This window comes from Arachis hypogaea, chromosome 2, assembly GCF_003086295.3.
Source record: "Arachis hypogaea cultivar Tifrunner chromosome 2, arahy.Tifrunner.gnm2.J5K5, whole genome shotgun sequence".
NCBI classification, from domain to species: Eukaryota; Viridiplantae; Streptophyta; class Magnoliopsida; order Fabales; family Fabaceae; genus Arachis; species Arachis hypogaea.
The window spans coordinates 57339920-57352092 of record NC_092037.1 but is presented as its reverse complement, the minus strand read 5'-3'; the positions used below and the strand labels follow the sequence as shown (position 1 = coordinate 57352092).

Sequence of the window (12173 nt, the reverse complement as noted above, 5' to 3'; positions counted from 1 at the left end):
ACTCAATTTTTGAGGTGGAAAGAACTTTGCCAAGAAGGCATTGACTAGCTTTTCCCAAGAGTTCAGGCTTTCTTTAGGTTGTGAGTCCAACCATGTCCTAGCTCTGTCTCTTACAACAAAAGGGAATAGCATAAGTCTGTAGACCTCAGGGTCAACCCCATTAGTCTTGACAATGTCACAGATTTGCAAGAACTCAGCTAAAAACTGATGAGGATCTTCCAATGGAAGTCCATGAAACTTGCAATTCTGTTGCATTAGAGAAACTAATTGAGGCTTAAGCTCAAAGTTGTTTGCTCCAATGGCAGGGATAGAGATGCTTCTCCCATAGAAGTCGGGAGTAGGTGCAGTAAAGTCACCCAGCACCTTCCTTGCATTGTTGGCATTGTTGTTGTTTTTGGCTGCCATGGGTTCTTCTTCTTTGAAGATTTCTGTTAGGTCCTCTGTAGAGAATTGTGCTTTAGCTTCTCTTAGCTTTCGCTTCAAGGTCCTTTCAGGTTCAGGGTCAGCCTCAACAAGAATGCTTTTGTCTTTGCTCCTGCTCATATGAAAGAGAAGATAACAAGAAAATATAGAATCCTCTATGTCACAGTATATCCTCTATGTCACAGTATAGAGATTCCTTGAGATGTCAGAGGAATAGAAAAATAGAAGGAAGAAGTAGAAGAAGAATGTGAGAAGAGGGGAAGAATTTTCGAAAATTAAGTAAGAGATTTAAAAACATTTTGAAAAACCTTTAATTGATTTTCGAAAATTAAGAGTGGAAAAGAAATCAAGTGATTTTTGACAAAGATTTTGAAATTAGAAATTAAAAAGATATGATTGAAAACTTAATTTTGAAAAAGATGTGATTGAGAAGATATGATTTGAAAAACATTTTAAAAATATTTGATTTTAAAAATTAATGACTTGGCTATCAAGAAAAGATATGATTCAAACATTAAACCTCTCTCAACAGAAAAGGCAACATACTTGAAATGTTGAATCAAATCATTAATTGATAGTAAGTATCTTTGAAAATAGAAAGAAATTGATTTTGAAAAAGATTTGATTGAAAAGATTTGATTTGAAAAAGATTTGATTTTGAAAAACTTTGAAAACTTAAAAAAAAAATTGATTTGAAAACAAAATCTTCCCTCTTGTGCCATCCTGGCGTTAAACGCCCAGAATGGTGCACATTCTGGCGTTTAACGCCCAAACCACTACCTTTTTGGGCGTTAAACGCCCAGCCAGGCACCCTGGCTGGCGTTTAAACGCCAGTTTGCCTTCCTCACTGGGTGTTTTGAACGCCCAGCTTTTTCTGTATAATTCCTCTGCAGTGTGTTCTGAATCTTCAATTCTCTGTATTATTGACTTGAAAGGACACAAGTTAAAAATATTTTTGGATTTTTAATAAAGAGGAAAAATCAAAATGCAACTAAAATCAAATAACAATGCATGCAAGACACCAAACTTATCAGTTTGTATACTACTGACACTAATCAGAATGAGAATGCATATGACAAACAACAAAACACTCAAGTCAATAGAATTCAAAGATCAGAGCAATGAAATCATCAAGAACAACTTGAAGATCAATGAAGACACATGCATGAATGCAATAAGAACAGAAACATGCAATTGACACCAAACTTAAAATGAGACTCTAGACTCAAACAAGAAATATTTTTGGATTTTATGATTTTGTAATTTTTTTGGATTTTTCGAAAATTAAGTGGAAAAGAAAATAAAGGTATCAAAATTCTTAATGAGAATTCCAGGAATCATGCAATGTTAGTCTAAAGCTTTAGTCTAAAGAAATTAGACATGGCTGAACAAGCTTCAGCAGAACATTGCATTCAAGAGCTAAATTGATGAAAATCAATCAGCTTTGGTGATGATAAGAACATCACCTTGAAATACTAGAATTCATTCTTAAGAACTCTGAAGAAAAATACCTAATCTAAGCAACAAGATGAACCGTCACTTGTCCATACTCGAACAATCCCCGGCAACGGCGCCAAAAACTTGGTGCACGAAATTGTGATCAATACTTTTCACAACTTCAAATAATCCCCGGTGATGAATCCAAAAACTTGGTGTTCAATACCATGGCATAAACACAACTTCGCACAACTAACCAGCAAGTGTACTGGGTCGTCCAAGTAATAAACCTTACGCGAGTAAGGGTCGATCCCACAGAGATTGTTGGTATGAAGCAAGCTATGGTCACCTTGTAAATCTTAGTCAGGCAAACTCAAATGGTTATGAATGATGAATAAAACATAAAGATAAAGATAGAGATACTTATGTAATTCATTGGTAGGGATTTCAGATAAGCGTATGGAGATGCTGCGTTCCTTCCGTCTCTCTGCTTTCCTACTGTCTTCATCCAATCCTTCTTACTCCTTTCCATGGCAAGCTGTATGCAAGGGTTTCACCGTTGTCAGTGGCTACCTCCCATCCTCTCAGTGGAAATGTTCAACGCACCCTGTCACGGCACGGCTATCCATCTATCGGTTCTCAATCAGGTCGGAATAGAATCCAGTGATTCTTTTGCGTCTGTCACTAACGCCCAGACCTCAGGAGTTTGAAGCTCGTCACAGTCATTCAATCATTGAATCCTACTCAGAATACCACAGACAAGGTTTAGACCTTCCAGATTCTCTTGAATGCTGCCATCAATTCTAGCTTATACCACGAAGATTCCGGTTAAAGAATCCAAGAGATATCCACCCAATCTAAGGTAGAACGGAGGTGGTTGTCAGGCACACGTTCATAGGTGAGAATGATGATGAGTGTCACGGATCATCACATTCATCAAGTTGAAGAACAAGTGATATCTTAGAACAAGAACAAGCGGAATTGAATAGAAGAACAATAGTAATTGCATTAATACTCGAGGTACAGCAGAGCTCCACACCTTAATCTATGGTGTGTAGAAACCCCACCGTTGAAAATACATAAGAACAAGGTCTAGGCATGGCCGAATGGCCAGCCTCCCAAAGAGGGTTCAATCATAAAAATATGATCAAAAGATGTCTATACAATAGTAAAATGTCCTATATATAGAGAACTAGTAGCCTAGGGTTTACAGAGATGAGTAAATGACATAAAAATCCACTTCCGGGCCCACTTGGTGTGTGCTTGGGCTGAGCATTGAAGCATTTTCGTGTAGAGACTCTCCTTGGAGTTAAACGCCAGCTTTTATGCCAGTTTGGGCGTTTAACTCCCATCCTTGTGCCAGTTCCGGCGTTTAACGTTGGGAATTCTGAGGGTGACTTTGAACGCCGGTTTGGGCCGTCAAATCTTGGGCAAAGTATAGACTATCATATATTGCTGGAAAGCCCAGGATGTCTACTTTCCAAAGCCGTTGAGAGCGCGCCAATTGGGATTCTGTAGCTCCAGAAAATCCACTTCGAGTGCAGGGAGGTCAGAATCCAACAGCATCTGCAGTCCTTTTCAGTCTCTGAATCAGATTTTTGCTCAGGTCCCTCAATTTCAGCCAGAAAATACCTGAAATCACAGAAAAACACACAAACTCATAGTAAAGTCCAGAAAAGTGAATTTTAACTAAAAACTAATAAAAATATACTAAAAACTAACTAGATCATACTAAAAACATACAAAAATAATGCCAAAAAGCGTACAAATTATCCGCTCATCACTTGTAAACCAACATTAACTGCTCATCTGGAAAGAACTCATTCACACTTGTATCATGTGTAGCACCTTTCTCACAACGGATCCTGGATAGATGATCTGCTACCTTGTTTTTCACGCCCTTTTTGTCTCTAATCTCAATATTGAATTCCTGCAACAATAAGATCCATCTGATTAGTCTTGGTTTTGATTCCTGTTTGGCAAATAGATATTTAAGTGCTGTGTGATCGGTGAAAACAATCACTTTAGAACCAATGAGGTATGATTTAAATTTGTCAAATGCAAAAACTATTGCCAGCAACTCCTTTTAAGTAGTGGTATAATTTCGTTGAGTGTCATTGAGGACCTTGCTGGCATAGTATATGACATGAACCAAATTATCTTTCCTCTGTCCTAACATTACCCCAACTGCGAAATCAGATGCATCACACATCAGTTCGAATGGCAAGTTCCAATCAGGTGGGGTGATGATAGGAGTTGAGGACAACTTCTTTTTCAAGTTTTCAAATGCTAGCATGCAATTCTCATCAAAGATAAATGGTGTATCAGACACAAGGAGATTGCTTAAGGGCTTGAATATCTTTGAAAAATCTTTAATAAATCTTCTGTAGAAGCCATCATGCCCCAAAAAGCTCCTAATTGCCTTGACATCACTCGGTGGAGGTAATTTTTCAATTAGTTCCACCTTAGCTCTGTCTACCTCAATGCCTTGGTTTGAAACTTTATGGCTAATGACTATTCCGTCTATCACCATAAAGTGGAATTTTTCCCAATTCAAGACCAGATTGGTCTCTTGACATCTTTTTAATACCAAGGCAAGATGATTTAGGCAATTAGGAAAGGAATCTCCGAATACTAAAAAGTCATCCATGAAGACTTTAATGAACTTCTCTATCATATCCGAGAAGATAGAAAGCATGCAGCGTTAAAAAGTTGCAGGTGCATTACATAGCCCAAATGGCATGCGCCTATAGGCAAACACCCCATATGGGCAAGAAAATAATGTTTTCTCCTGGTCTCTTGGATCAACCACTATTTGGTTATATCCTAAATAACCATCTAGAAAATAATAATATGTGTGTCCTGAAAGTCTTTCCAGCATCTGGTCCAAGAAGGGAAGTAGGAAGTGATCTTTTCTTGTGGCTTCATTGAGTTTTCTGTAATCAATACACATCCTCCATCCTGTGATGGTTCTTGTAGGGATTAGCTCATTCCTTTCATTGGGTACTATAGTTATTCCTCCTTTCTTGGGGACCACTTAGACGGGGCTGGCCCATGGGCTATCCGAAATTGGGTAGATTACTCCTCCCTACCACAGCTTCATGACTTCCTTCTGTACCACTTCCTTCATGATTGGATTCAGCCTCCTTTGGGGTTAAATTGAAGGTTTGGCATCATCTCCCAACAGTATCTTATGCATGCATATGCCCGAACTGATTCCCTTCAAGTCAACAAGTGTCCATCCAATGGCATCCTTATGCTTTTGCAATACTTGGAGTAATTCCTCCTCTTGTTCTTGGTTGAGGGCTGAGTTTATGATCACTGGATAGCTTTCATTCTCTCCTAAATATGCATACTTGAGAGTGGGTGACAGTGCCTTTAGTTCAAGTTTGGGTGCTTCTTTTCTTTCATCATTCTCCTCTAGTGTGCCCTGAACATTAACTTCAGCTGTCACAGCCTCTTCGATTGATGCTGATTCCTCTTCTTCTGTTAACCCCTCAAGTTCTTCCTCTTTAAAAGTCTCTTGCACTACAACCTCCACTGAGTCCAACCTCATACATTCTCCCAATGAGTTTTGTGGGTAACTCATGACCTTGAACACATTGAATATCATTTTCTCCTCATGTAGTCTAAGACAAGTTCACCCTTTTGGACATCAATGATGGCTCCAGCAGTGGCTAAGAATGGCCTTCCTAAGATGATAGAGGTATTGGCTCCTTCCTCCATTTCTAACACTACAAAGTCTGCTAGAAAGATAAAGTCTCCTACCTTTACCAACAAGTCTTCCACTATTCCGTGAGGAAACTTGAATGAGCAGTCTGCCAGTTGCAGGGCCATTCTTGTTAGCTTGTCCTCCTCAATCCTCATTTTCCTCATCATTACTAATGACATCAGATTTATGCTAGCTCCTAAATCACATAGAGCCTTTTCCACTGTGATTTTCCCTATGATACAAGGAATTTGGAAGCTCCCAGGATCCTTCAATTTCTGGGATAATTTGTGCTGGATGATGGCACTGCATTCTTCGGTTAGTACCACAGTCTCGTTGTTCTTCCAACTTCTCTTCTTGGTCATCAACTCCTTCAAGAACTTGGCATAGAGCGGCATTTGCTCTATTGCTTCAGCAAAGGGTATGTTAATCGATAATTTATTGAATATTTCTAAGAATCTTGAGAATTGGCTGTCCTCTCCCTTCTTCTTCAATTTGCTGAGGGTATGGGGCTTTTGGAAAGTATGGCTTTAGCACTTCTCCTTCTTGATGTGAATTGGGAGTGGAAACTTGAACTTCATCTTGTCCCTTTTCCTTTTCATCCGAGTTCTTCTCTTGTGATTTCTCGGAGGTCTCTTTCAATCCCTTCCCACTTCTGAGGGTGATAGCCTGACACTCCTCCCTTGGGGTTGAATTAGTGTTGCTGCAAACGTTGTGGCTAGGGACTTGCTTGAATAAGTAGCCAATTTGTGTTTCAAGTTTCTTGATGGCAGCATCTTGATTCTGCATATTGGATCGCACTTCTTCCCGGAATGCCTTACTGTCTTGGACTTCCTTACATATGCCTTCAAGTAGTATCTCAATTCTGGAGAGTCTATCTTCGGGTGGTGATGGTGGATTGAGGTTAAGAGGTTGAGAGTGGTAATGTTGGTTTTTATAAGGATGTTGAGAAGGGTGGTTAGGTGGGTGTTGGTATGGTCTCTGTGTTGAGTGTTGGTAGGTTGCATTGTTGTTGAGATTATGGTTGTGGCGTCTCTGGTCTTGGCCTTGGTCTTGTTGATTTCCCCACCCAAAATTAGGGTGGTTCCTCCAACCAGAATTATAAGTTTTGGAGTATGGATCATGGGTCTGCCTGGGTAAGTTCCCAACATAGTTGGCTTGTTCCCAGTTGCCTTCTTCTCCTGTATGCAACTTGGTTCTCTTCCATCTTCTTGGTAAGATCGGCTAACTGCTTGGTGATCATCTTATTTTGAGCCAGCAGTGCATCCATATGGTTCAGCTCTATCACTCCTCGAGTGTTGCTCCTTTCAGAAGCATAGAAGTAGTCATTCTTAGCTACAGTCTCAATGACATCTATGGCTTCTTCAATGGTTTTCTTCTTGTTTAGAGACCTCCCTGATGAATGGTCTACGACCTTCTTTGATTCGTAAGAAAGACCTTCATAGAAAATGTGCAGTTGAACCCATTCGTTGAACATGTTTGGTGGGCACCTTCTTGTTAAGTCCTTAAACCTCTCCCATGCCTCATAGAGAGTTTCACCATCTTTTTGCTTGAAGGTTTGTACTTCAGCTCTCAACCTGTTGATTCTTTGAGGAGGGTAGAATCTCGCCAAGAATTTGTTCATTACATCTTCCCAATTTGTTAAACTCTCCTTCAGGAAGGATTCCAACCATTTAAATGCTTTATCCCTGAGTGAAAAAGGGGAACAAAAGCAATCTATAGGCATCGGAATGAACACCATTAGACTTCACAGTGTCACATATTCTTAGGAAGGTGGTTAGATGTTGATTGGGGTCTTCTTGGGTGCTTTCTCCGAATGAACAGTTGTTCTGAACAAGGATGATGAGCTGGGGTTTTAATTCAAAGTTATTGGCATGTATGGTTGGCTTTTGGATGCTACTTCCACAATTTTCTGGGTTTGGATTGATGTATGAGCCTAGAAGCCTTCTTTCTGGCCCAACATAATTCACAGGGCCTTCTCTGGCATGGTTGTGAGCTTCTCCTTATGGTTGTTTTCTAGGTTCTCTTCCATGTTTGTTTCAAAGTACTCCTCCTCTTCCTTAGCACCAACAACTCTTTTGCCTCTTGCTTCCCTCTTTTTTCTAAGGAAGGTCCTCTCAGGTTTATAATTAAAGGAAGTTGAAGCTCCGTTTCTTCTCCCTGTTATACAACTAACAAAGCATACAGCAAGAAAGAAAATGAAGAGATTATTCTTGTTAGAGTGGCTATTAGTGTGAGTGGTGTAAATTATCAAACAGTTAGTGGATTAGTGAACAAAATTATAAATAACAACAAAAAAAGAAAACAAAGAGGGGAGAGGGGAGAAAGGAAGAAAATAACTGAAACTGAAGGTAAATGACTAGATAAAATAAATAAGCAAAAGAAAAATGCTCAATCTAGTGATCTTCCAACTTAATCATTGTCGATACAAAATCAATCCCCGGCAACGGTGCCATAAACTTGATGCATGAAAACTTGTCTCTCAACAAATTTCCCTTCGGCAAGTATACCGAATTGTCGTCAAGTAAAAACTCACAATAGAGTGAGGGTGAATCCCACAGAGATTGATTGGTCGAGCAACTTCAATTGGAGGAATATTCTAGTTGAGCTAAGCAAAAATTGAGTGGAGAACTGCAGAAGATAAAATGGCAGGAAAGTAAATTGTAGAATCTTAAATGGGGATTTGGGGAGATGAACATAAAAATAAATGGCAGAAAGTAAAGAGAATGGGTAAGATCAGAAATGGGGGATTCATTGGGCTTAGGAGATGTTGCATTCTCTGGATCAAGTTCATTCTCATCTCTTCTTCAATCAATGTATTCATTGATCTCCTTGGCAATCTTAGGTGATTGGATCCCGATTCCTTGGCAAACCAATCTCTCTAAGCTTGAACAATTGCCCAATTCCTTGATTTAATTGCTCATGGGAAAAGATAAAGTATGGTCACTGATTTTACCACATGTATTTCCAAATCAAAGTCTTGGGAGGATTATATGTCACTATATCCATCCAAACCCTAATTTGGTCTAACATGAGAAAGCATTTCTAGCATGATCTCCTTATCCCTTTTCCAAGGCTTAGAGGAGATCCAATTATGGAGAGTTTCTTTTCTAAGACAACTAACCAATTGATTTAAGATCGAAATCTTTCTAGTAAATCAAGAGAAAAGAAAGAAGAAGAAGAATGAAAACTATAATTGATCCATCAAATTACAACAGAGCTCCCTAACCCAATGAAAAGGGGTTTAGTTGTTTATAGCTCTGAAAATGGAAGATGATAGAGAAGAGTACAGTCTAAAGTAAACTAGAAATTGCAGGAAAAGTAAATATACAGAGTGTAGGTCTCCAAAATGCCCAGCTCCTTTCTAGTTCAAAACTACTCCAATATATACTACTCTTCTTGATCTTCTAGTAAGCTCCTCAAGTCTTGGATATGGACCTTTGATCTTGAGTTGAAGCAGTTACAATCTTCAGTGGGCTCATATTTGCTTGCAAAAAAAGTGTGAGTCAGGCATGGGTGGACGTTAGTTAGGACGTTAGTGGTGTAACGTTAAGTGAAAATGTGGGTTCGAGAACGTTAGTGATGATAACCTTTTTCACTAACGCTCCAAACCAAATTGATCCACGTTAACTTTAAGGTTAGTGGCACTAACGTGACCACTAGCGTTGCCTCTTAGTCCTTCACAAACGTTATTGGCATTCACCTTTACCAATAACGTTGCCTCTCAGTCCTTCGCAAACGTTATTGGCATTCACCTTTACCAATAACGTTGCCCTTTGCTTCTTTTCCCCATGTTAGTGATCCACGTTAGTGTAACAAACGTGGCCCTTAACGTGGGCATGCCCAAGCTTTGAGAGCGTTAGTGACACTTACCTTTGTCACTAACGCTTCAAACGCCCATTTTTCCCACGTTAGTGTCTTACGTTAATTGCATTAACGTGACTACTAACGTGGTGGTGATTGCCATCTCCAATGTTAGTGACAAAAGTGAGTGTCACTAACGTTGGCCTATCATTCCTTGCTCCATATTACCCTTCACGTTAGTGGTCTTAACATGACCACTAACGTGGGCACTATTGGCTTAGCCCAACGTTAGTGACAAAGTGAGTGTCACTAACGTTGGCGATTGCTTTCTCCTCCCACGTTAGAGTTCACGTTAATTGGATTAACGTGACTCTTAACGTGGCTAGGTGTGCCCTTTTGGAATGTTAGTGGTATTCACTTTTACCACTAACGTTGGAGCTCCTCTTTTCCTCCACATTAGCTACCACGTTAATGTAATTAACGTGGCAACTAACGTGGGCTATGATGGCTTCGAAGGCGTTATTGGCAATCACTTTTTTCCATTAACGATGCAACCTTATTCCCATTCCACGTTAGTGGTCACATTAATTAGATTAACGTGGCTACTAACGTAGCTCTTCCTTGCTTCCTTTGTCCTGAAATCAAGCAAATAAAGTGCATCAAAGCACTGTTCTAAGTCATGAGATCATGCATTATCCATTTTATCATTAAATTCCTGCATGATTCTCATGAAATCATGTAAAGTTCACAATGTTTGCTTCAATCAAGATGTAAGTGTATTTTTATCCAAGACTTGCTTATTTACTAAGAAAATGCATGAAACTACCCTAAAATAGTAAAGAAAAGGTCAGTGAAACTGGCCAAGATGCCCTGGCATCAATTACTTGCAGTGGTTTATGCCATTGACAAGTTCATATCTTATTTAGTAGGATCAAAAGTGATTATGTACACTGACCATGCTGCTCTAAAAAAATCTCCTCACAAAAGTAGGATTCAAAACCCAGGCTCATAATATGGGTGTTGCTTCTGCAAGAGTTTGATATAGAAATAAGAGACAGAAAAGGGACAGAGAACCAAGTAGCTGACCACATGTCCCGGATAAAACCAATAGCAGGAGCATCCCTCCCTCCTACTGAGATCTCTGAAACATTTTCGGATGAGCAATTGTTTGCCATTCAGGAAGTATCATGGTTTTCAGACATTGCAAACTATAAAGCTGTAAGATTCATACCCAAAGAGTACAACAGACAGCAAACAAAAAAATTAGTTTCTGATGCAAGGTACTACTTGTGGGATGAACCATATCTCTTTAAGAGGTGTGCAGACGGAATAATCCATAGATGTGTACCTAGAGAAGAGGCGCAGAAGATCTTATGGCACTGCCATGGATCACAATACGGAGGACATTTTGGAGGTGAGCGAACAGCCACAAGGGTTCTCCAATGTGGCTTCTACTGGCCTACTCTCTATAGAGATTCCCGAGAGTTTGTACGTAATTGTGACAGTTGCCAGAGAGCTGGTAATCTGCCTCACAGTTATGCCATGCCTGAAGAACGGAGCTCTCGCGCGATCTAGAATTTTCACAGATTAATTTCCGTTGTAAGTATAGCTTCTAGACCGACAAGAATTCCTTCTTACAAACATTTTGGTTGTCACAAGTAACAAACCCAATAAAATTTATAAACCGAAATATTCAAATCTCTGGTCATTTTCTCAAGAAATTGCAGGGAAGTATGATTTATTATTGGTTATGGAAAATAGTATTTTTGGGTTTGAAAAGGTTTGAGCGCGAAAAATAGATTGCATGAATTAATAATTCAATAACTATAAATCTCTTGGCAAGGTATGAAAACTGGAATTTCTATCCTAGTTATCCTTATCAGATGTGATGAGAATTGGGTCTTAATCCCACTTAGTTATCCCTTATTAAAAAAAGGAAAGTCAAGTAGACTAATTAAATTGATCTTCGAGTTTCAGTCAACTTTTAGAGCGATCCAAATTAATTAGCAATTGCCAAATTCAACCACTGCTGAGTTTGATAACTCAAGTATTACCAATTAATTAACCAAAGCCAAAAGGGAAAATAAATCATAAATAAAGCAGAACAATCATGATTCTGAAATACCTCAAATTATATTAACTAAGAAAATCCTAACATGAATGGTTCATAAGCCAATTGGGCAACATCAATCAAATACGCATAAAAGCATCAGAGTAAATAAAAATAGAAGGGAGACATAAATTATTGCAAACCTGTGATTGAAGAAGATGAAATCCTAATCCTAATCCTAAGAGAGAGGAGAGAATCTCTCTCTCTAAAAACTACATCTAAATCCTAAAACTATGTATGTATGTATGTTCTGATGATGTCCTGATTAATGAATGGATTCCCCAATTTATAGCCTTTAATCTATGTTCTTTGGGCTTGGATTTGGATCAAAATGCGGCCCAAAATCATCTTCAGCGCATTCTGTAATTTCTGCAGATCGTGCAGGTAACGCGTCCGCGTGGGTCACACGGTCGCGTCGTCTGGAGTTTTGCTCTTCCACGCGGTCACGCCAGTCATGCGTCTGCGTCAGTTGTGTTTTGCGCGAGTCACGCGTTTGCGTCATCCATGCGCTCGCGTCGATGCTCTTTGCACTAAGCACGCGTCCGCGTCGTCCACGGCATTGAAAGTACTCAACACACAAATCACGGCATTGAATGGTAATAAAGGATAATTAAATTTAATATTTTTAAAGCATAGGAAGCATGTTTTCTCATATATCATAAAACTAGGAAGGAATAGTAAAACCATGCA

At 39.3% G+C, this 12173-nt stretch overlaps 1 non-coding gene across 1 annotated transcript; it reads left to right on the top strand.

Moving 5' to 3' along the window:
• The first annotated feature begins 7044 nt into the window (after positions 1 to 7044).
• LOC112765529 (small nucleolar RNA R71) lies at positions 7045 to 7148 on the top strand. The gene has a single exon (XR_003183813.1). It is a non-coding gene; the product is annotated as a small nucleolar RNA R71 (small nucleolar RNA).
• Positions 7149 to 12173: the final 5025 nt, after the last annotated feature.